Genomic DNA, 26,476 nt, shown 5'->3' with positions numbered 1-26,476 from the left:
ACTCAAAATCAATAGTTATTAATAGACTTAGGATTTGTGAGCAATCACTCAATTGCTCACAAAATGGCTCATTTTGCGTTTTTGTTTGAAAATTGACATTTTTCAAGATTGGTATGAAATAAATAGAGAAAATTTGGATTCTAGTTAAATTAGACAACAGCTTTGATGTCATTTTTGGAGGGAAAATGGACATGCAAAACCCTTCTTTTATTAAGGCGGAAAAACAATAGACAGTACTGGACTAAACAAATAAGGATTGCCATCAGAATTAGAATGAGTATATTTGATCTTTACTCTGCCTCATTGCAATTTTTTGTCTAAATTACTAACTAAAAATATTTTACGGATCAGGATTTTTTGCACAATATATGCATGAAAATAAAAAAATATTACTATTTTTGCAAAACAAAAAGGAAGGAAGAACAGTTCAAATACTCAAAAAAGAAGAAAAAAAATTATGATTTATGAGTCGAAGAGTAATAAAAATCAAATATAAAAAGCTGATTAATCATTTTGCAAAAAAAAAAAAAAAAAAAAAAAAAAAAAAATCGAATGAAAAGTTTAGTTTATACAAAAAAATATGTACATTATACATTGATACAGAACCAACTTTTTATCCAAACTTTTCAATCAACTTACATGCTTCATTTGCAAAAAAATATTTACTCTTCGCTTGATTAATTTTTAACGAAAAAAATAAATTAAATACAGTCATTGACTTTGCTAAAGAGTAATAAAAAAATGATTTATGTGCTAATGGTTTTTTTGCACAAAAAATAACTTTGATTGAAATTTTATGACTGCATTTGAGGATTAGTTATGTACATTGAGTAAGTAATTCACAACTAAATACCAGAAATATACATACAATGAAACTTGGGGGAGGTTGCAAAGTCATTTTTTGTCAGTCCGGGTAAATTCTTTGAGATTCAAAAAAAAAAATATGGTACAAACTGCAACTACAAAAAGTTATCAAAGGTCATATTTTAAACAACTCTAAGTACTTCAAACTCTTCTCGAAGTCTTAAGTACTCACTTTTAATTTATTCATCAGTAATATTTAAATTAGTACAGTAAATGATATGATTGATTAAACTCATTAATTATTCCTTTTAAACTATTGTGAACAATTTCCTACTATTGAATAAAGAATAGTCTCTAACAAGACTCTAACAAGCTGACTATTCCGCGCAAATACTTTTCAGTACAAGATTATCTATTGCAAATGCCATTAAGAACATTATGTATGTAATATTTATTAAATCAAATATACTGATATTTAAATCAATTAAGTATATGATAAATAAACAACTCATATATTTAATTTCAACATTCAAGGCACTGCAAATATATAATTCATTGTTTGCAAATGCGGATATTTAATTCAAATTTTCACAATTATACAATTTTCTAGTATTATATTGAGCATCTAAATTACGGTCATATTGCAATAATCCCTATGAGAGATGTATAGTAAGTTTTTACAAAGTGAAGATTATGTTGTAACTAAGAATTCTTTAATAAGGTCATTGTTATTCGTACTATCAATATGTATCAAGGCGTAACTTGACAGACGTACAAATTTACATTGTACTTTGTTGAAAGCTGTCGATTCGTCTCCTTTTTTTTTGCACTTGTGGGTATATTAAATGTTGACTTGTTAAATTTTAAGTAATTCTTGATAAGCAAAGAACAGTTTCCAACAATCATTAAATAATATTTACATAGTTGAGAAACCACCAACATATTTTGCGCCCTTTTTCTGGTCTTTTTTTAAAGAAAAGGTTACGAGATATCATAAAGATAACTGCGTACTAAATATTAAGTTGAATAAGCGCATGCATATATTTGATAAAAAAATGATTATTGTGCAGTATAGTCTTACATTGAATAATATTGTGCAAAATTGTTTTTGTGCGGAGTAGTGGGTAAACAGTATTTATACACAAAATCCAATTACATTTGGATATAATTTTTATAATCATCTTAAACTAAAAATTTGTTCGTATAACCTAAACTGATAAGCCAAATTTAATAACTAACATATGATAGAATTTGTGGTTTTTTCCTTTTTTTTAATATTCTTGAACTGAATGTTATTTGCTTATGATTTTTTTTAATTTACAGACCACAATGTAACCTGGTCAACGCAGGTTGAAACGCACTAAGCGACAATGTACAGTTTTCAAAGTAAATAGGAGTAGAACACCTAGTTCAAGTGGTCGTTTTTTCAGTTTCACTACTCGTACAGATTAATATAAATTTATTGTAGCTATAATTTATATCAGGCTAGGGGTAATTCAAATAATTCCACGGAGTTATTAGGCGTCGAGTTAGAGGCAAACTTTGCTTTAATAATTCAGATTTGCTTTATCAATAATGAAGATCTAACTACCCAACAAATGATCAGGAGTTACACTCTGTTTTTATGAGCATTCTGATACGTAATTACTCAATACTTAGATTTTCTTTCTTCAATACAGGGTGGAAGGATTAAATCTGCTGCCCCAAAAAATGAAACTACAGCTTTATTTTTTAATATTCATTGAAATCAAGAAACTCACGTGTTTATTAGGTTATAGAGAAGACATTTGTTCAATGAAGCTGCCTTCACCTCCAAAACCGCCTTGATATGGGTGCGGAAACAGGAGCACGCCTTTTGAACTTGCACTGACCGGAGAGATGCGAATGTGCAGCAGATAGTGGCAATCAGCCTGTCCTTGGTGTTGTGAGGGGAGATATTGGTGTTCTTCTCGACGTAGGACCACATCCCGGGGTCAAGGGGGTTGAAATCTGGTGAGGAGGGGGACAATGTGAGAAGGGTACAAAGGCAAACACATTCTCTTTCAGCCACTCCTTAAGGTTCGCTCTGATGCTTCTAACCGTTTATTGTGGCATTTTCAGGAAGGAAGAAATGTCCTTGTTGGATCATTACTAACCATAAGTTGAATAGCGGCGCATCATCGATGTCTTTCATTGAAAAAATTGTCCATCTTTTCCAAGTTAGAGAGATATTGTTGTCACTGTGCCTTGTTTGTAACTAACCAAATACTACGAGAACCCCTAGCAACAGAAAAATCAGTGGCATTAGAAAATATATGACTGTGGTGCTGCTACAACGTTGTAGCAGATTTAATCGTTCCATCTTGTAGTTAAAGAATGAAGATAACAGCTTGAGAAAATATACATACATTGTCCAAGTTGCCAACGCCAAAATATACTGGGAATTTACAGACAGTTGTACTGAGGGTACTTGATTCAGGTCCACTTCTAACTGTGGGTCTCATGTTGGATTATAAATAAACCAGGATTAAATTTTATAAAATTACTATAATAACAGAAAAAGTTATTTATCCATTGAAACAAGGCCTTTGCAAAACTTAATACGGACACATTCAAGATCAATCACAGCTGTTGTATGTCTCTGGAAGGCCTTGCAGGAGTTAAAGACAAACTCACGCAGCCACTATGGTGGCCTTCAGTGTGTTCACATTTGGGTGGGGAGTTTTGTTGGTTTCCCTCTCCAAATTTTGTCATCGTGTCTAAGGACAATCCCTAGTCACCCTCCACGGCCCTCCTGATGTTCCTAACAGTCGATTTGGGTTGGATCCTCCTTGCTATTCTTCTCCAAGCTGGACAGGAACTCCGGGTCTTTGTTTAAATCCTGCATGTCTATATATGTATTCTCCATTGCTCTTGGTCTTGGCCACCTTGAAAATCCGGCTCCTGGAGCATTTCACAATATCCATAATTATCACCACCTCAACTTTAGCATCTGAGAGATCCGAGATGCACTGACTTTTGCTTTTTGCTCACTCATAATGACGAGATGATGAAATATTTACTATAGTCTTTTTATGCACATAGAATGGCTCAACCAGAATGTCAAAAAAGTAATCACTAAACCTTCCTTTATTAATGAGATAAATTTGCTACCAACCTTCCCTCTACTCTTTACAACAAATATGCAAGATACGTAAAAAAATTTATAGAATGTGTTGACTCATTCATTAATAAATATCAGCCATATATAAGTATCCAAAAAAACTTATTAATAAATTATATTAAGAAATAATTTCAATTTATTGTGCTAATATGTGATATTTGGGAAATTATGTTGTAATTTTTTTATTATTTGTGGTGGGTATTCGGCTAAAGCAACTAATGAAATTGGAAATAAAGATAATATTTACATGATTACATATATTTAGTAAAAATAACCAAATAGTTATTAAATATGCAAAAAATTCATAGTAGAGGTTTAGCAAAGCAATAAATACTATGTATGTAAAGAGTTGTAGAAAATATGAACTGCCGGCATGCCACCAAAAATTCCATAAATCTAGATGATAACCCTGACGATTTGATGATTTTTTGGTGGAGAGTAGCTTAGCTATTAGCTAAAGGCAAGAATTACTCCGATTCCGATCCTCAATTTTACTTTGAGTCGAACTAGGGCTTATTGTTTTAACTCTACTACAAATGATCTCTGTAAGAATAATGGTAACAGCTTTGGAAACAAAAAACACTATTCAGTTTGCAACTACAAAAAGTTTTATGGTCGTCCAATGTAAAAAAAAAACTCCGAGAATTAACATGTTAAGACTAAAAATTTATAATTTTTTGGGAGGAAAACAGCTTATTTGCCATAATGTTTAATTAGATTCGCTACAAGCAGCAATGTGTATAAAAAATAACCCTAAATCACACTACATAACTGCCAAGGACATAGATAGGAATTATTCCCCTTTCGATCCTCAATTCTCTATTCTAAGCCCATCACTGGTTTACACTAATAACGCCCCAACAAAACCTCAGCGTTACTCTTCGTCAGTCATGACGTCACATACTCCTGGTGACACTTTATATTTTTATTTTTTCTCTTCAAGAACGAAATAATATTTATGGAATAATTTTATTTGAAAAACCATATAGGAATGGCTGTGTTCTTTTAAATCGACACGTAACTACATATTTAATCGGATTTGAAATGACAAAAGACTTAAGACATCTTGGATCTAAGACCCTTAGGAAATTAAAATTAAGGGAAAGGGTGTGGACTTTCCTTTTTGGACCTATAGATCAAGGCAGGGAGGCGGTCATAGCAAGAAACTTATTCGAAATGATTAAAAAATCAATAATGATTAATAAAATGGATGGATGCGCCCACGAGGCCTTTGTACCCGCTGAAATGTGGCCTGGATTTTTACCTCATATCAATTAGAATTGGGTACAAAACTGCTCTCATCCAAAACATACTTTAAATTAGTTTACTACCAGGTAATAGTTCTACAATTTCGTATATCTCTACATAGAACGGTTCCAGGACAATTCTCAAAAACATTTTTGCCGGAGGGCAATATTTCGGTGGTCATTTAACCATTAATCTTCTACCAATAGTCTGCTCACAGCATTAAACTTGTGATTTGACGAGCCATTTTTTTTTTCAATTAGAATATTAATGAATAAAATATGTTAAAAAATAGGAAAATGGAAGATCGGACTCTTTTTATAATTACGATTTAAAAAGGATTTTTTTATTTCTAAAGCTCTTATCATTATTTTTCCAGAGAGAAAATATACACATATAAAGTAATCTTTATGTTGAATCTAAAAGAAATCGAACATATCCCCAAAAAACCTCTGATTGTCTCTATCAAAGAGACAAATACCAACATGCCACGGAACTACCTTGTCCTGCTCCTCCTTCCGTGCCCCTATCCAAGCTGCTATTAATACTGGAGACAAATAGATCAAATGATCTCTTTCTCAATATTTATATGTACAATTTAAGCTAATTTTGAAGTAAATCCAACGAAAAGTGTGGCTTCAGTAACAATTAAAAGGTTTTTGAAAAATGCAGTGATTTGGCCCTAACACACTGTAGATAGCGACTGGCCCTGAAACCCCTGTATAGGGTTGAAAATAAACATTTAGCCATTTGCATATTATTTAGTAACGTATTCCCTCAAATAATTTCTTTGGCCAGGCCCCTAGGAGGTATGGAGAGGCCTATCAGTAAGGACACAGGGTCTATTAAACCTTTCATCCTTCTTTATCTACACAAAGTCACTAATTTACAAGACGAAGTCAAATATCATACCAATATCAGACAGGTATGAAACTATCTCACAAATAACATTCTGAATACCTCTTTCCGCAAATCATATAAATAATATCTTTTTGCATTTAAACTATTGTATTAAAAGTCATCTAAATAATTCATAGTCATTTGGAGTAATGTGAGCACCTGTGGATATTTTGACACAGGAGTATACCTCAAGCAACAATGGCAGTCTAGAATTACACAAAGAATGACTATATTTTGATATGTGAACAAAGATTTAGGAAATTTAGACTTTAAACGCGGAGATATATAAATAATTGACATTTTTAATTTTTTTTACTATGTTGTGTTATATTTTGAAGACCTGAATTATTTTTATAGAGAGTCACATCAAACAAAAAGGTTCACGTCGAAATCAAGTCTTTCTTCCCAGCTTGAAAACCACTGGACTAGAGTACATTTCACATAACCACATATGTGGTTTGTCCACATGAGAACAATCTTAAGCAAAATCAAGAAAAGGAGAAAATCACAAATAATAAATTTTATTCACCTCACTATTTAATTTACCTTTTTGAGTCAAATACAAACTTTGTATTCAAATTTGTGGCATGAAATAAGATACCCAAGAATTTTAGGTATAGATTAAAACCTTTATTTGATATAATATACTATTATTGGCCCCGATATGGTCTTTCAAATAAATGTACTTATTTGTCATTTTGGTATTGTGACAATCCACTTTGGCTAGATTAAGTGCAATTTTACGACACACAATCAGCGGTCAATTTTGAGAAAAATAATTCAAAAAGGTTTTTGTGTTGACGGAACACATTGAGTTCCACCATTGATCTACCTAGATTTAAAAACTTTTCTAAATGCAGATTTTAAATAATATCTTTAATGTAGCTCTTTTGTCTCAAAAGTTTAGCCACAACTGGTTTATCTACATACATAATAGCTTTTATTCATCCTAAAAAATTATGACTATGAGGCAAAGGTGGAAAATGCTAATCGAGACTTACGTCTCAAAATGGACGAATATTGAAGACGTGCAACTCTACTTGAGCACAAAATCAAAGAATCTAAATTTAATCAAAATAAATTCAAGGGCTCGAACTAGACTTGAGGAAAATATTGAAGGACTTGGACTCATGAGCAAAGACTTCTCAGACTTGATTTAGACTTGTAATATTAATACAACTTTTGCCACCTCTCCCATAAGGTATTATATAAAGTCTATCATCATGAGAGGATACTGGAATCGGAATCAATTGTAGTTTATGTACCATTGTAGAAAAATGCTCAAGATTTCCTTTTTTCCTAATTCGCCTCAGCCTTAGTATACGAGTATGCCTACCTAGAGCATAATACTGGATGTAGAAAAAATAATGAGACTTTCTTACCATGCATTTTTGAATGGGTGTTGTATGCAATCTAATCTGCCCCGGGAGGACCACCTCAGACATCATGAAGGCCTTAAACGTCAGTAAGGTCACTTTCTGTTGGGTCAGAAATCGTATGGCTGAAGGGGACAACATTAAGGACTAACCCAAGAGTGGAAGGCCCACCAAAGTGAAGCCTGAAGACATAATAGAGTCCTTTCAAATCAACTCAACGATTAAGATGTCAGAGTGCCCGAGAAGAAGAAGAAAGTGTATCGGTTTACTGTTGGCAAGTGTATCCAAAAGGCTGGAGGAAGGTCGCTTAGAAGAATTGAGAGGCCACTCCTATCTCAACGTTAAAAAGAACTCCGTCTTCAGGGATGTCAACAACTCATGAATGATCTAAAGCACAACATCAATCGGGTAATTTTTTTGCTGATGAAAATACCTTTACTGTTGAATCCTTCTACAACAAGCAGAATGATTGGGTAGTATGCTTTAGCAAGGCTAAAAACAGCATCAGGACAATCACCAAGACCAAATACGGCCTCTGGGATGATGTTGGGGGTTGTGGCATTAACTGGAGAAAAAATGCCTCCAATTTGGTTTCCTGTTGGATACTGGTTATCCGCAGCCGACTACCTATGCTGTCGAAGGAAAATATGGTCCAATAGATCCCCAAGACAATCAAGAAGTCCAACAAGGACACATATGGATTTTAGTAGGACGGGAATCCAGTCCATACTGCTAATATAGTGCAAGATTGGACGGGTAGCAACATGAACTTCTGCTTCAAGAACCTTTGGCCTCTTCAAAGACCAGATCTGAATCCACTGGATTAATCCAGTTGGTGGCAAATTGAGAAGAAGGCCTACAAAGTCCGCCACGCGAATATTGATGCCTTGAATACCTCCGTTAACCAGCAGTGGGGGATCAAGAAAAAGGACTACATTGGCAATATGTTCCAGGGATTCCAGAGGCGGTTGGAGGCTTTCATTCAGGCTGATGTTGGTCAGATTCATAATTAATGCGGATTGTTATAGTAAAAAATACTATAAAATAAAATTTTATTTGTACACCATCCTCATGATCAATTATGAGTATTTGAAGGACTACTTAGAGGCAGGTCTCAGTACTTTTTCTACACCCAGTATTATCTTTGCAAATAATTTACAATGTACACATACCTTTGTTTATTATCTATTTGCTATTTATTGTAACAAATATGTACATAAATTGTAACGATCAAATATTGAAATGAAGGCATATTTTAACTCTTATTTTATGTATGATCAAAAAAGGGTAAATATTTCAATACGTAATGGAATAATGACTTTGTCATTTACCTAGGCTCAATTCTCTTTTTTGTTTGACTGCCAATCATTTAAAAGAAGAAGAAGAAAAAGAAGAGTAAGGTTTTCCACACAGTTACATACCAATCTTTTGGGTGAGTAGTAAAAAAAATACATACATTGTTTACATGAAGGAGAACAAGTCAATATGTGTACATATTTAAACTATCTGAAGAATTTTGAGCACCTAACCCCCTTCCCCCTCCTCCCTTCCCTCTCCAAATCTCCGACTCGTTCCTTCTGTCAATGTGGATTGATTAATTATCATGGGTTATTTATTTCCCTCTTTATCTTATCTAAATGGCAACCCCGACAATTTGAAGAATGTTTTGAAAAAGAGCTGTGACGACGTTTTATTAAATTACCAGTGAGCACAAGGACTCGTGATTACCCTTTATACCCTAATTTGTGACCGTTGATGTCTGTTGACTGACTGTTGGACATTCAGACACCTATTTAAATAGTGTTGGCTATTTTGTAAAATTGACCAAATTCAAAATTATCATGGATTACGAGATGTGTTTAGGTTTTAGTAATGACCTCCTATTTTTTTTTCTGTGCCATCAAAAACCCTTATCCTACATCTGGTCAAAGTTCCAATGTACCGGATGTAATTCAAAATGAGATCAATTTAAAAAAAAGAAAACAATCTTATTACAATTATGACCTATGAAAAGAAAAAAATATTTTATAATTTTTTTGAATTTTATTAGTAATTTTTTTAGTAGGTTGTGTACAATAAAACTCAGGAAGTAACTATCGACAGCATGCAAATATAAAAAAATAATTATGGATTTTCTATTTCTTCAGCAATATATATTATTAAACTTTTCTAAGAACAAGATACAAACTGGCATAAAGAAACATAGTTTTTAAATCTTTGAATACTGAGTAAATTAATTCATGAAATCACACTTTTGAAAGTTTTTATTCGATTTTGATCTTGAGAGATTTGTAACAAATAAACTTTTCAGTCTTTTTTTTTATCATATTGTTTCTAGGATTCTTTTGTTGTTGAGGGTGTTTATTTTTTACGAATTTGGTCAACTTTACAAGATAGCAAACACTCTAATATACATGTTTTGTAAATCTCCTATACCCCCCGGGGATATGCGTGTCCACATTTTAAACATCATTGGTGGAGTTTTTCAAAATATGGCCTACAGGTAAGTAAAAATAAAAGAAACAGAAAAATGATATGGTACACCTGACAACTGTAATAATAGTTGGGACAAGAGGAACTTAGCTTTCATGACGTTGAAAGGATGAACTGTTAGAAAGGAAATCCGATCCTCAATACAACTCCCCGTCACTTATGTGCCCACCAGTGACTACTTTATAACTAGATATTTCCTCTCTTGTGATCCAATCCATATTTTCGGAGTGCATTCGTTAAGGTTTGTAGTTAGTCCCAATACTATGGCCCGATGAGACAAGTCTGCATACATATAAAAGAGCTCGGCAAGAATTCTAGAGTTGAGGTGTATAACTTTGTCATATGGACTCAGAGAACGAAGAGTCCGTCTTGACTCTGATTCAGAAAAGGTTGGCTTGTATACATATCTGCCAAAAATAGATTTTTTCTTTTGTTTTAGTACTGACAATAATTTCAAATATATATGTACTCGTATCTACCATTCAAAGGAATATGTAGAAGATGAAGATTGTTAGATAATAACATTCAAGATAAAAATCAATCAATCATGTGCAAAAAAACAAAAAAAAAAAACACACACACAAAATAAATATGGGTCTGATAAAAGAGATATTAAGTACACTAAGGGAATATCTTTTTGACTACACATTGGTCTTTTCTGCTAGAGTGGGACCATAAAATACTATTGGTAATGTTTTAGGTCCCTGATACCAAAAAATAGCCAATTTAGAGGACGTAATACGCTATTTTCAGTTGTCTACTAAAAATGAAGAAGGTTGAAACAGATGAAAGTCATTGACAAGATTAAATCGTCCCAGAGTGAAGAATACGTCTCTCTATTGATTGTTTTCCCTTTTGGAGAAAATCGATGAAGATATGTCTCACAGAAAACCGTTACGATCACTTTGTCTCCTGATGAAATCCTCTTGACTTTCTATCGGGCACTATTACCAGTATTTTTTGTTTCTAATGTGAAAAAATAAATCCCTGTTTCATATACATATAATAATAAAAGTGCGCGAAAACTTATTTCGTCACAACCAGGACTTGGAAATGATTCTGTGATGTTTTTGCAAAGCTTTTTCACTTGCAAATCATCCTGCAACTTCATTATACCAAGAAGAGAGCTAGGTTTCACCCCCTGGAGTATTAGAATTAGAAAAAAAATGACGTCTGTCGAAACTTTTGGGATTGTTTAGGTAGTGATTTTCAGAAAAAAAAAAAATTGAAAAATGTATGTAAAAAAATCATTTTTTTATCATTTACGGATGGCTAGTTCCTTTGGACGTCCTAAGCCAAAAAAAAATCTTCAGTACACGTTCTACTACACCGAAACTACTTGTAAATCATGTCATGTGATGGAAAGGATGAACTAAAATACTTCTCAAGCGATTTTTTCATTTCCATTTGTCAATACAAAACTCAATATTCTTTAGGTATTGTTCAAAAAATGATGTTTCCAAACGTGTAAAGTTACATGTTCTAGTATTATCGTTTCTTTCAATATTACCAATGCTTATTGATTTACTCTCCTCTATCAAATAGATGGTAAGAAATTTACATCATTACACAATATTTATCAACAGTACACTTTAAGTTCTTCATTTGAAAGAAACTTCATTCTATTAATGGTTGTAATTTAGACAAAATCCCAAATTGTAATTAACTTAAAAAGTTATTTTCGATTTAGCGAAATATGTAAAAAAATATTTCTTGTTCTTCTAAAATAGTATTTAAATTAATTTGTGTTCAAATATTTAAGTTTTTAATGACTTTTTTTTTCATTTTAAAAGTTTTCTTTACTTGTTCTCACCATTTTCTTTATATATGTATACAAAAAAATAATTCCATAAAGTGTATTTGCCTTCATTGTATTTTATTAAACAAATTACTTTTTAACAAAAGTAATTAACATCACCTCGAAAATACATACAAAACTTTACTGAAATTTACATTTCTAAAAACTATTTATTGAAACTTCTTTTATTTCGTAATAATGCTGTACAGAGTATGTCAAAATATTGATGTCCTCTTTTTTAATCTTTTTTGTCTTCTAGGTATAAAAAGAAGTTCGAAAATGAAAAGGGGAATTGATAAAAACAAAAGGGTTTAGAGACTCTTACAAATCTATATCGACCCAAATTTAAGTTATAGAAGAAATTTTATGCATTTTTTTTGTTAATTGAAATTTACACATGACCATTACAATATATTATGTCATAGGATGGGGAAAGAGCACTCCTTAAGCAAGAGAAGCAGGGCCATAGGCCAACTTGAGTCCAGGAAAAGGTAGGTTGAGGTTGCTTGGGACCTTGGCGTTTTGGTCCGAACCCTGTAAAGGTTGTGGAACTGTCACCTTTCCGGGAAAAGCCTCAAGAACAAGGGTGGGCCTGGAAGGAAGAAAAAAACTTTGGATGGTTGCAAAAATAACAATTGCCAAAAGTTTCGTTGAGGAAATTAGCGACTATATTGACGTCAAATGGCCATCCAGTGTAACACGAGACTGTCTGCAATCAAATGAAGGAATCACTCAAGGTTTTGAGTGTACAGGCCTCATATGCAGCCGAAACTCACACACCCCCGACTTATTTTTTGTCGTGAGAGAAAAAATTGGTCTATAAATCGTCAAACTGATCGCCTATAGGCTCGCAAGAAGGAAGACGTTGTGCCCACTCCGAAAGTGAAGTTTCCCTTGAAAATTTACGTCTGGGATCTTATGAGCTACGAAGCTCTAAGTGAGATTCATTTTATACCTCGAGGACAAACTGTGAGGTTTTCATACTATGTTGAGATCATACTAAAGAAGTTTATCACGACTGTGATGCAAAGGAGTCGAGAAAATGGATCGGCTCTGACACGGAACATGTATAAAAAAATGTATAATTGGACATGAAACATTGATTTCCTCCAAAAAAAAAAGGATATAATTTTGTTTAAAATCTCAAAATCGTTAAATTTAGATATCTTGGATTATAAAACAACTTTCAAAAGTTTTTGGACCGATTTTGATAATTAAAATCAGGTTTTTATAAGCGTGTATAAGTGAAAAGAAAAGGGAAGTACATACTAGGTATGTCCCTATGAAATAAGACTTTCGGCTATTGGTCCCTAGGTGTCACTAGGTAGACATGATAAACCGGTCTAAAAATCTAAATGCTTATTTCGATAATTGTCAACAATATTTAATTCATTATTTGTATATTTTGATTCAACAACGTATTTTTCTCGCTCGTAAAAATGTCTAATGTTGTGGCTACAAACTAAAACGTGCGGACGTCATTGATTTTCTGTTACGAATTGAAGAAAAACACTTCTCAAACCCATCAAATGCTTGTGGAAGCTTACGGTTGAAATGCTTTAAGCAGAGCACAGTGCTTCAGTTGGTTTGAAAAATTGCAAAGTAGTGATTCTGACGCGATAAATGAAGAGCACGGCCGGCTACCGAAAAAGTTTGAAGACACCGAATTGCAAGTATTGCTACCTTCTACAACCGGGTCAAACCGTCAATGGTGATCGCTACCAACAACAATTGGTCGATTTGAACCATTCTATACGCCAAAAATGCCTCAAAATATGTTGAATCGTACAACTAGGAAACTCTTCCTCAAGCGGCTTACTCAACAGACATGGCGCGTTCCGATTATCACTTGTTTGCATCGATGGGCGACACACTCAATGATTTACGCTTCGATTCTCACGCTGAAGGCAAAAAATGGATGGATGGCTGGTTTGCAGCCAAAGACGAACAACTTTTTTTTTTGGAAAGGACTCCATAAATTGCCTGAAAAATGGGAAAGATATGTGGCTAGCGAAGGCGCATACATTGAAAATTAAATTTGTAACCATTTTTTCACAATACACGCTCAATTTAAAAAAAAAAGTCTCATTTCATAGGCACATACCTTGTATGTGTATATTTGATTGTAAGGCCTAAGCATTTTTTAGCGTGTGTGTTTGATTGTTGATGGAAACCTGAGCTTTTTTTTTTTTATCTTTATTCATATCATACTTATATATATACAAAACATAAAATATTATAATATGAAATTGCTAGGAGGAATTGCGTTGTATTAACATAGATAAGCATTTTAGCTTAAAATTAGACCTCCTAGACAAGATCTACACCTAAAAACAGTTCAACATTCCGACAATCAAAAAGTCATAAAAAATAATCACACACTAAATTTATAAAACGTAAAAATCAATGGATGAAAGCGTTTATACCTCCGAAAAATTGTTTATAAAGTTGTTCTATATCTCATTGAATCTGACCGTTTATATTTGACAATATCAATAGTATGACCCCAGGAATAACAAACCATTCTTGGTATTTTCAATACAAAATCACCATATCTTTCTGCAGAGGACAAAAATATTGCTCTTAGGGTTTCTCGGAGAATTGGTTCTCCACCTACCAATTTATTGGTAATGAGGGATTTGACACTCAAAAGTGCCAAATCCATTGCCTAATTTTCTACTCCTTCTCGTCTTTGCCCTGTAGGCAAGCCAACAAAATGGTTGCCTTTCAGGTATTAATGTTTTTTCCCTCCATATTTACTGAAACAAATTTAATTAGAAAATACGCTAAAGGGCACTCGACGAACGCATCCAGTATTAAAAACTTTCCAGTATTTACAGGGATCTTTGTAAACAATACAGTCTGTGGAAATCTGGAATCGAGACGTAATTTTTTTGGCTTTGACAACTCCACACAAAAGATTCCCCAATCTTGTTAGCCCAATACTCTGACAATTTCAATTTTCTGATGAAATTTTGACATATTTTGTACGACATATCAACACATAGAGGTGAAATCCTCATCTTTAACAGCTAGGGCCCTGGATGTAATTGAGGTCTTGCAGATTTTGAAATGGGAAACCGATATTTTCCATCATTTAACAAGGAATTTGTGGTGGGGTTCAAGTCATGAACAGTAATTATATTATCAGTGATTGCTTCCATTTCCAAATCCCTAGGATTTTTATACTCTTGAAAAAATATATTTGTGCATGCATTTTGTCTCACGAAATCCACTGTTGACGTAGAATTATAGACAGGATCCCCGTGCCATATAATTATTTGTACAGCTTGCCAAATTTGAGAGATGGTTTCGAAAAAACTATTTGATTGGTCAGAGCCGAGCATAATCCAAGAATAAAATAACGTTTTTCTGTTCGTCGTCGCCTAATAAGTCCAGGGAAGGCTAGTATAATATAAATTACAGCTACAATCAACAAGTAGTTACTAAGTGGTCAGTGAAGGGAAACTGAAAAAGCTACTGCCTAGTACAGGTGACCTCTTAAATCAGGTTTCTTGTTTAATAAATATATGGGCACTTAGTGCTGGGGAAAACTTGATACACTCCAACTTGGTTGCCTACCAAATAACATATTGTATTGGAGGTTATCTTCAATATTCAAACAGTAAATCCATTTTTTAAAAGCAATGCTTTTCTGTACTTCACCCCTAATAACTCCAGGCAATGCTGTGTACTACTGCTAATAACGTATAATATAATCTATAACTATTTCCATCCATTCCCCTTTTAAAAAGTAAAGTAGCTTTAATCATGAAACAGATCACTCTAATTTGTATTGCTCTCCATAAAGACGAAGAAATGACCTACAATCTTCTCTGCTTTTTTTTATTTTCTATGTAGAGACTCCCCTCTCAACTATAAAGCAATCCTCATTCCAGAAAACAGTAAAATAAAATAAAAGAGAGGAATCATTAAACCGACTCTCTCAGAAGCTTCTTATTTTTATTGCCACAAAGCATTCCCCTAATTAAATAATTATTTATAATAAATACTTAATATTGTAGGTATATTACTTCAAAAAATCTTCTACTGAGCCTATCACACTAACTTTACAACCAACCTTGTCAAATAACACAAATCCTACTTCTAAAAATATATTTAACCTAAATTATTCTTAATTAGGAATTCATACGTTTGATCGGTTTCTAGGTATTTCAAGGTTATACTCTAACGCATGTACGTCTGATGTTTGACTTCCACCACGCTTTTAATATTGACGTCATAGTAGATGAGTGGTTGTGGGTTGTCTCAAAATCTGTTTTTCTTGCCCAGCAGTCCGTATGATACATTCAATTGAAAATTCTAGTAATCAAAAACCTGCCTATCTTCCCAAGGAGTCTGTGCAATACATTAGATTGAAAATTCTAGCGTGCCCGATTACATGATGGTCTAACTTTGTATTTCTATTAACCCAGATATAAACTAAACGCGTGCCGGAATAGTTTTTTCAGGTGAAGGCCAAGCTTGAGAATAAATTTAGTAGTCATTTTTTTAAAACATTTTGTTTTAAGATTATGGTTCTTGTCAGATTCTTAATAAATTCGTCAAAATTTTTCATATTTAACATTAGAATACAATATATTTTTGTCAAATTATAAATAAATTTATTCCAAAAAGTAAAATTAATCTCGTCAAATTTATTTTATTTGACAAAAAAAAAAGAACATTTATAGAACATAAATCTTCCAAAAATTTTATCAAAATGTAAATGGTTGTTGTTAACGTTTAATTTTATGACATAACGTGTCAAATTTTTAATTTGAGAAAAATTCATACTTACAAAATTCCCCCTGTTAAAAAAATTAATATTAATGTCACCTCGATAAAAAAAGTGATGAGCCATTCAAACTTCCACCTCACTTCCCTTTAAAAGAAAACTACTAGTGGTTTTGTCTCAGATGACTCGATTTAAACTCAAGTTCAAAGATTTTTGACTTGTCTAGCACTTGTATTAAAGATATAAGACTTTACTCGGTCTTGTTGTCTCTCAAAACTCGACTTGTACGTACTCGAGTTCAGAAATTAAAGTCTACATATTTCAGAGTCGTACAAAAAAAGATGCATAAGGATAATGCATGGGATTATATTTGGAGGGGGGGGGGGCTTGGTTATTAAAATTAAAAATGTTTTTTATTTAAAAAAAAATTAAATTGAAAATATTAAATTTTTTGAAAAAAAATTCTAAATTCGAGAGCTGTTCACAGGAAAATATTATACTATATATATACATACCTTCATTATTTTATTATGCATTTAAAAAATATATATACATATATAACAAAGATAATCGATAATTATTTTCTCGACAATAGATGTTTACACCACGACGATCTATTTAAGAATGAGCAAAAAAGTGAAAAAAACACACCCATTCCCCAGTTTTCTTTTTCGAATTGCTAAACTGTGTTTTATCTCTGCAAAAAACACATCCCTAATAATTATAGACATGTTTAATGTACAGATTATGTACTCAAGGTTTTTTTTTATCACCCCTCCCCTCCTACCTGCGTACGTACTTTATACACTTTCCCCCTAAGTAAAACGAACCTCTCTTAGAGGATTCAAGTTCAAGAGTTAGTTTTGATCCTATTTTCCATTCCTATTGTTGTATTTTTTTCAATTAAAAACATAATGTAATCTTTGTGTTAGTTAACAATATACTTTTTTTTTTTTACAATAAGCTAAAAATTTCACATTCTTTTATTCTTTTTAAAACCAATGTTTTAAAAAAACCTTCATATAATTTTTTATTTAATTTCATTTCTTTAATAATCTCAGTGTAAGAAAAACAAAAACAAAAAACACACACACACAATAGGCATAAGTTTATAGTGTAGGAACAAGATAAAATTTCAACATTGAAAGTTTAAGCAGATCACAAACGATAAATTACATAAAAATATGGTGTAATATATAGTTGATTTTGGGGGCATAAACGACCAAATGTTATATGAATGAAAGCCATGTTTTCATGAATATTAAGAAAAATAGGGAACTATTGGATGTGAAATTCGGACCAACAAATAAAAGGACTTAAAACCTTAGTCTTTATAAAAAAAAATATTCCTATTGCTTAGTTTTATTATTTATCTGACTTTAAAATATATCAAAAATATGTCATTACGTCGTCCGTCCAACAATCAAATGTTCATATTCAAGGGCTTTTGCGATTTTATATAAATAACTTTTTTAATTTTTTTTTTTTTTGGGGGGGAGGGTATTGTTTTAGGAATTTTTTGAAAAAAAAAAATGAAAAATTAATTTATCGAAAAAAAATTTCAAATATCAAATTTTTGGAATTTTCTTTCAAAAATTCATTGTTATTCGCAAAAATTTAATTTTTTTGAAAATTATTTTTCAAATATTAAACTTTTTGAAAAAAGATCTATAGTAATCCACAAAAAATTTCAAAAATCCATAATTATTTACAAAAATTTCAAAAATCGATAGTTATTTACAAAAAATTCTAAAATCAATAACTATCTACAAAAAATTTCAAAAATCTAGAGCTGTTTGCAAAAAATTTCAAGAATTATATTTCAAATATTAAATTTGTAATAAAAACATTTCTAAAATCTATAGTTATTCACAAAAAATTAAATTTTTAGAGTATTTTTTCACAAATGATTTGTTCCACAAAAAATGATTTTTTACGGAAATTTTTTTCAAAAATTAAATTTTTGTTAGAAAAATTTGAAAAATCCATAGTTATTTATAGGAAACTCTATTTTTTTGAAAACAAACATTCAAAAATCTAGAGCTGTTTACAAAAAGTTGAATTTTTTGGAAAAACATTTTTATAATAAAATTTAAGATATTAAGGATTTGGATATGGATATGTAAGAATGACCTCTACTAAACCCTGTATTTAATCAATTTGCAAAACGCACAGACTCTCACATTGTAAGCACTACGGAGAAGCCGGAATTTCCATGGAAAAATTCAAATTACTCTGTCATTGCCGAAGAAGAATAAAAAAATATTGGCATGCCTAAAATCAAGAGAAAAATCTAGATCAAATAAAATTAATTGTGCCCTTCAAATCTAAACTAATTGAAATGGTTTCAAATACATAGCTGTAAACAGTGAATGATCCAAAATCTAGAACAATCCGAGAATTCTGTTTTTTCATTGAAGCTAACCCTCATTTTAATGTTCAAGAAGTTTACTTTGAGATTTATTTGCCTTAAATTAAAATTGATCCCCTTAAGAAGAAACATCCTTTACTACTCAAAAATCAAATTATCTATGTTAGTTTGTTGTACACATACTACCCATCCATCTCTATGTCTACTCCTTAAAGGGTATACGACAAATTATTGTTTAATATGAGTAGTAAATTGGAAGCCATGCACTTCCTTTTAATTCATCCAGGACTTCAGTAATTACCAATCTGTCAATACATACTTGATAAATTAAAAAAATATCAAATTAAATTTGACAAATATTTTTAAAATTTGTCGTAACTCATAATCTTTTTAAATAATATCCCTGTCATTTTAAAGAGAGAAAACCAATTTACAGCATGTTGAACAATAATAATAATTTTTGTAACTTTGTTATTCAATGTAATTTAATTCAATACTTTTATAAAAAAAATCAATAGTTGGATTGCTCATTCCAGATGAGCTCTCAGGGCAGCTCTGCATCATTTTCTAGTGCTTTGAGCTTGGATAATTCCCTTTTAATAATGTTTTAAGTCATAACGTTTCAAATCATCTGAGTTTTTGCAGGGATACAAGGTGCACTTTGCATCGGCTGACATGGCTAACAGTCACACACAGGTTAACAGAGAATATACATGTTAAACTTGTTTTGAAATTATAAATTGACTTTTATAAACTATTCAGGCCGGAGCTCTTCAGAGCTGTTTTGTTGCAGTCAATTTTACATATGTATATTAATTGTAAGGATATAGTCAGCTTTTATGTACATATACTTGAATATTGAAAGGCAATGCAAGAAACTAGTCTTTTTTCTGAATCTTCAACAGTAAGTTTCATTTTTCTTGTTTTTTTTAATATATATTTACAAAATAAGAGGTATCATTTGATTAAGAGATGAAAAAAGGTGAAATAACTATGACCTGAGTAACATTTTTACTATATGAATAATGAACTAATTCTACTATTTACTTGAAGAATATTGCTATTATTATTCTATGTAAACTTTCTCCTTTATTTGAGTGCAAAATGACCTATGTCTAGTAATTGTTTTGCGTAAATACTTTTTTATTCTTAAATATCCAGCCAAAAAACATTTATATGTATACAAGAAAGATTATGCATTGCACTCATCCGCGAAGTAACAAGTTTTTTTGTTTTTTTTTTGCCTCTTTTTGAAATTAAGTATTATATACCTACAGTTATGTCTCAAAATACGAGTAATTTGTTCCAAAAACAAATGACTGTGTCTTCAGGAAAAGATGTACGCTTAACAAAAACTTGATCATCAATCATTCGTTCCCCGATTACCAAAATCATCAAATATTTTCAAAAATTACTTGAGGAAAAAACAACTTTTTTAAACATTTTCTTTTCCTCACGATGAGATCTTTATTGTATCTCTCAACCTTTACTTTTTTCAAAAGATAAAAATAAAGGCTCGTGATGTAATTTTGGAGATAAGGAAGTATGTCCCATATTCTACATCTGTTAAACATTTTTCTATGTATTTAATAATAGTATACTCACAGTTTAACTAGAGCTTGAGTTAAACTTGATTTAAGGGCCACATGTTTTAAACGTGTCACTGCACTAAGTGGCTATATTTGCTTATTCAGTTTCCTTTGCCTGGCCACTTAATTTGTGTTTGACTGTAATTAAATTAATTTTAGGGGCTGAGACCCTCCCTAAAATTAACAATATGAGTTAGATAAAGAGGTTTATTAGATATTTCGTGTACAAAATGCAAGCAAAAAAAGTAGATGAATAATTTGAAATTGAGGATTTACATTAGTTGGGAAGAGGATTGACTCCCAAGTACATTGTTTTGGCCAGATGTTTTGTACTGAAGGTTCCCTGGACTTTTTCATGTCATGCCACAATAAATCTTCGTTTCTGTGGTTGAGAACCTGGTCGACTGTGAAGATCTCAGATAAGAAGATCTTTAAAGTCGACGGATGACTCTTCCAGTTATTAAGGACTTTTTGTATCTCTCAAGCCTTAAGGTCGAGGTCACTATAAACTGCCCTCCTGATGGTGATTTTGTTCACGTTGAACTCGTCAGTCAAGCGGCGCATTGATCCTGTTGGATCTTCCATGATATTGGCCTCCGGGAACTTGAGAAATTTTTAATCTCGCTTTAAACGATTTCATCCACTTCCTTTTGACTCCTTTCCCATTCTCCTTAGCCACCATGATGTTCCAAACTGTCCTCACGGTCACGCTGACAATGTTTGATTTTTTTTTTTAATCAACATCTGCGTCGAGAAGATCCAAAACCCTTTGACTTTTTGATTCCAGCTCACTCATTTTTCGTCCGATATTGTTTGATATGTCACCTGAAACCTTAATTAGTGCACAAAATTTATTTTAACACCACGGAAAATGTCCCTGTTCTACTCTGTACATTATTTAAGATGAGGATCATGCAATAATTGAATATTTCATGGATGATCCCTCTATTAATGATGTAGTTTTCGATTATTTTAATAAAAATTACTAAAATATAAGTATTCCGTAGCCCAATATAATGTTCCAATGCCCAAATTTCATAAATATATAAAAACCACGTAATTTTATTTGATGAAGATTTAGTGGTAATATCCATTAAACTATTATGTAATTAGTATGCACAATGCTATGATTAAATAATGGATTTAAAGGGGGAAATATTGCAACTTGTACAATTTTCTTATACAAGTTGCAAGTACTACAGACATCACATCACACCTTCTACACAACATTAATGATTTTTTTTTTTTTTTGGGGGGGATACTTCAGAAACTTTACAAGCCTCCCCCCCAAAAAAAAGGGGGTAAACGATACTACAGATCCTCATTATGATGTTCACAAGGTTTTTTTATCACGTCAGAATCTTGTCTAGCTTTGTCTTTCGTTTTTGTCTGGAATCCAAGACGAGTGTTATGCTTTCAGCTGATTGCAACTTGATTCCAATCGATACCAAGAGCGATCTCGAAGAAATAATAGTGGTCTAACCCTCTTCAGTACTACCTTTAGGTTTCAGATAATATTTTTAAATCCGATAAAGTTTGATAAAACTCTTAAATATTTACATATTCTCTCTTGATAATTAAAATATATTATGATCAGTACAAATTTGGTTTTTTAAGAGTTGCTACTTGCACTGAAAGATTCTACAAGTTGATCAAATTTATTCATCTTAAAATATCTTATTTAATTACATATAACAACAATCATTTTAATTAACAACTATTTTTGATGTTATCATTTTATTTCGATCTATTAAAATGTATTATTAGGTAATTACGTATGTACAATAAATATAACTTTGGACATTTAAACTTTTTAATGAGCTACAGATTACATGTTAATGAGGGATTTTCATACGAAAAGACAAACATTACTTCTTGAGTAAACCAACCATCTATTAAAAATTTAATCACCATGTTATTTTTGTCAAAAGGTAACTCTAAATTATTTACTTTAAAACATTCATATCATTTTTTTGGTGCAACTTGTACAGAATTGCAATTTGTACACATAAAGTGTGCAAATGACTTAGCACATACAAAATATCTTCAAAAACAATAAAAAAAGGAAACTGGCCAATTTATGTGGTTTTGCTAGACATACCGTGGTCAAATATATGAATTATATTCAATTTTTTGGGATGAGTATAGCCTTCATTTGATACTTGAGACTTAATTTAGCACCAATATGCCCTTTTATATAAAATATATCAAGTTCTATTTTTTTCATTGACGTGACACATTTTTCTTACTTGAAATACAATTTACAACGCCTCCAAAAGATTAATCCGAATAATTTATTGATAGAAATGCGCACTAATTCGTCTTTGAGGAGTGCACATCCATCCTCAATTTTGAGACAAAATATTCTAGTTTGCTTTTCTGTTGAATGGGGCTATATGTATATCCATCATATCTTGGTAAAAAAGTTTAACAGATATGTTCCTTTTATTTATTTTAAACAAAAATGTTAGCTTGAGATGAATGAATATTAGTAAATATAAGACCAAAAATCCGTTGGTAATTCATTTCCCAAATATTGTTCCATTGCTCTGTACTTTATACTAGCAGTTGTAACCGGGATTGTCCAGAGAAATGAGTCGTTCAATTTACTTCAAAATATAAAAGATAACTCTCCAACAAATCTTACGTTTATTATGAGTACACTAATACGTAATTATTCAATCCTCTCTGCTCAAGAATGAAATATTAATAATAAAAACATCAGGGGAAAAAAAAACTAACATTGTTCGGATTCCTATCAACAAAAAATGGTGAGGATTTACGACCCTAAATAATATATAGGATTTATAGATATAAAAGCTATCCAATTTTTTTTTTAATGTTCATTTATTTGCTTGGATAGAGTTGCACTCATTAAGTATAGTAAACATTATAGTATTACAATTACTCCATCTAACCTAGGAATCCCCTAGGCGCAAACGTACATAGATTAATTTCAATCAAATAACTTCTTCCAAGTGCGTTGTCCATGAGCCAACCCGATGCCATACATTTTCAGAGCTTAATAACAGTTAATCCAAGCACAACCAACCGGCACTCAGAACACAATCTTCAAAAGTGCTATTTTCTTTTGAACTCTTCTCAACCGACTCTTCACCCTGGCTTGATGTTCTCTTCGAAGCTTCCGGAACAGTTTCTTTTTCTTGTGACTGTTATACGTTCATTATATATTGTAGGTAAGTTTAACAGCATATCCTGTAGATCCAAGTAAGTTCGTTCCAGATTTCAGGCATTCCAGATCTTGTTGAGATCTGAATTTTTTTCTTGATTGGTTACAAGCCTCGTATTATATAGGGGAAGAGTAGGCGACCATTAAATTTTGAGTGGTCAAGGTCAACCGAACACTAGCCTAACCTAAAAAACCAAAAAAAACATAACTAAATTTGATTTACCGAGAGCTTATTTTAGTGCATTTTTCTTTCTACCGGCGCCAATTTGAGTTCATGTTGATACAACAACAAGAGTAATTGAGTTCAAAACTGTTCGTTTTGAGTGAGAGAACGTATTTTGAATACAAATAAAACGACGCTTTAGGAAAAAGAAGACGTAGTAGTGTTATATCCATTTAGTAGTATTTCGAGTATAACCTTGTAAAATAGCAGAAAAAAAAAAGACGTTTTTTTCTTCATTTTCTTTCTGAATATACATACATATACATGCAGAGGTTTAAGTATTCTCATTAAACTTTGCATTGTTTTTTTTCATATAACTCTTATATATTCTAATCGTATGAAGCAGGAGAGAAGAGTTTAAAATAAAATAATAAAAAGACGCCTTCTACATTTAACTTTAAAAAGTATTTTTTTCTTTTTGTTAAAACCGTTAAAGGTCGACGATCCTGTGAAGTACGAAATAAAGAAGAAGAAAAAAAACAACAACAACTAAAATTACCTGTTGCTAAGGTAGTTTTGGAAATGCATAATTGTATTATATACACAATACATGGACGTATATTTGAAATGAAAAGAGGGGGAGGAAGCATTGCATGCAAGCCAATTTGTTACTTGATAATAATAATTCTCTGCCATCATTGCGTGTACTGATCTACCACACATCATACAAACAGTATCCGGCCCAAGCGAGTTACGAGTCGAGTCTGACAGGGTAGATATTTCATAGCTAATAACCTAGGTACAAAACAAAGATCACGTGATCATTATTTGTACAAGTTAGAAGGTAAAATTGTGCAATTGAACACAGGATTATATATATATATATTTTCGGGGGAACAGGGGCTTTTAAAATTGGTTAAATTATAATTTTTGGGAAAAAAAACAAAAAATAATTTTCACATATTATATTTTTTTGAAAAAAAAATTAACAGCAGTTCACAAAATACTAAATTTTGGTGAAAAAAAGTTACATATATTAATTTTTTTGAAAAAAATTTCAAAAATCGAAAGCTTTTCTCTTAAAATTAAATTGTTTAGGGGAAAAAAAAATTAAAAAACCTACAACTCTTCACTAAAAATTAAATTTTTTGGAAAAAAATTCCAAAATCCATATTTATTTATTAAAAAAATCAAAGTTATTTACACAAAATTACATTTTTTGGAAATAAAAAATAGCATTTTAAGTATAAACCAGTAGTGATGAAAATTGTGTGTATTGTGGTCATGTCAAAAACGAATCCTCAAGGTCAACCTGGTAACCCTGACAATCTGAATAAGGTATTATAGGAGTGAAGGTTGACTGTCATGACGTTTCATTATATCAGCTACAATCAGCTGTGACGGGGTAGGGGGGGAGAAGGAAATAAACAAGGACATTGGCCAAAAACACTCTGATGTTGATCCTCAGTTCTACTCTGAGTTCAACTAGGCCCTACAATCATAACTTTGCAAAGAGTCCTCAAATTTACTCTCCGTCTATTATGAGCACACAAAAATATTCAATGAGGCTTTGAATATATTTGAATGTAGTAGTTAGAGTCAAATTATAATGACAATAGCTGCTGAGTATAAGACAATTCATTCTTCAGATCAACAATTCCAAAAAAGTGGGGAGCTAAAAGATTCAATCGATTTACATCACTAGGTACAAATGCAATGCGAGTTTGAAATCATGAGTAGTGTTCTGTCGATTTGAGTGGAGTAATTAAAGGTCAAGTAGAGTTGATGGATCATAAAAAGAAAATATCAGGCAGCCAGATATGGCCTGTACTCAATACCAATTTGGAGGAATATATACATATATTATTTAGTCTGTATCAATCAAGTACTACTTTTTGCTCCAAAGAGGAGTGGTGTTTTGTTTCAATTAAAAATTCAGAGGTGTCCAATTTTATTGGTGTAATGAATTTATTAAGATACCCCCCCCCCTCCTTACAAAAAAAAGATAAAAAAATATTAATAGTACGACCTTGTTAAAACCACTTTCCTTGGAGTCTTTCAGTATATTTATACTGGATTCATTTTACAAATAAAATTTATTCCATCTTAAGGCAGTATAATGTATGTTCATATGTTATTTCAAGTCTGACGTAGTTATATGAGATTCAAGTACAACACGAGTCGAGAGTAGTGTTGTCTCGGCTTGAGCTGATGGGCTCGAGTCTCTTAAGTTCAATTGGACTCGAAAAAACTAAAATTAAAGGTCAATGAGTGATACAGTTTGAAAACGATATGAATATTTAGCCCTTGAAAAATTTGAACTTTAAATTGGAAGGATGTTTGGGTAACATTAATGTTGAATTCAAGGCAAAATTTTCGAATTCAGTCGAGCACTAATTTTTTGAGTTTTTCATTAGTTTGAGCTCGTGTTAGGTCTAAATACCAATTTTTCATATTTGGTCGAGTTTTAGTTTCTGAACATTTCCATATAATTTGTAATGCGGTTTCTTCTAAAGACTAATTTTCCTACAAATATTTTGGGCGAGTTCAAGTCATTTTCTGAAAATTATATGTTTAAGTAAATTTGGTTTTTTGAAGTTCCAGTAAACAAGTGTTTCCCAAACTCTTTTGAGTTCGACCCTTTAAATATGTGGTTAGACAATGTGC

Source organism: Lepeophtheirus salmonis, chromosome 5, assembly GCF_016086655.4.
Source record: "Lepeophtheirus salmonis chromosome 5, UVic_Lsal_1.4, whole genome shotgun sequence".
NCBI classification, from domain to species: Eukaryota; Metazoa; Arthropoda; class Copepoda; order Siphonostomatoida; family Caligidae; genus Lepeophtheirus; species Lepeophtheirus salmonis.
This window is presented reverse-complemented; position numbering follows the sequence as displayed.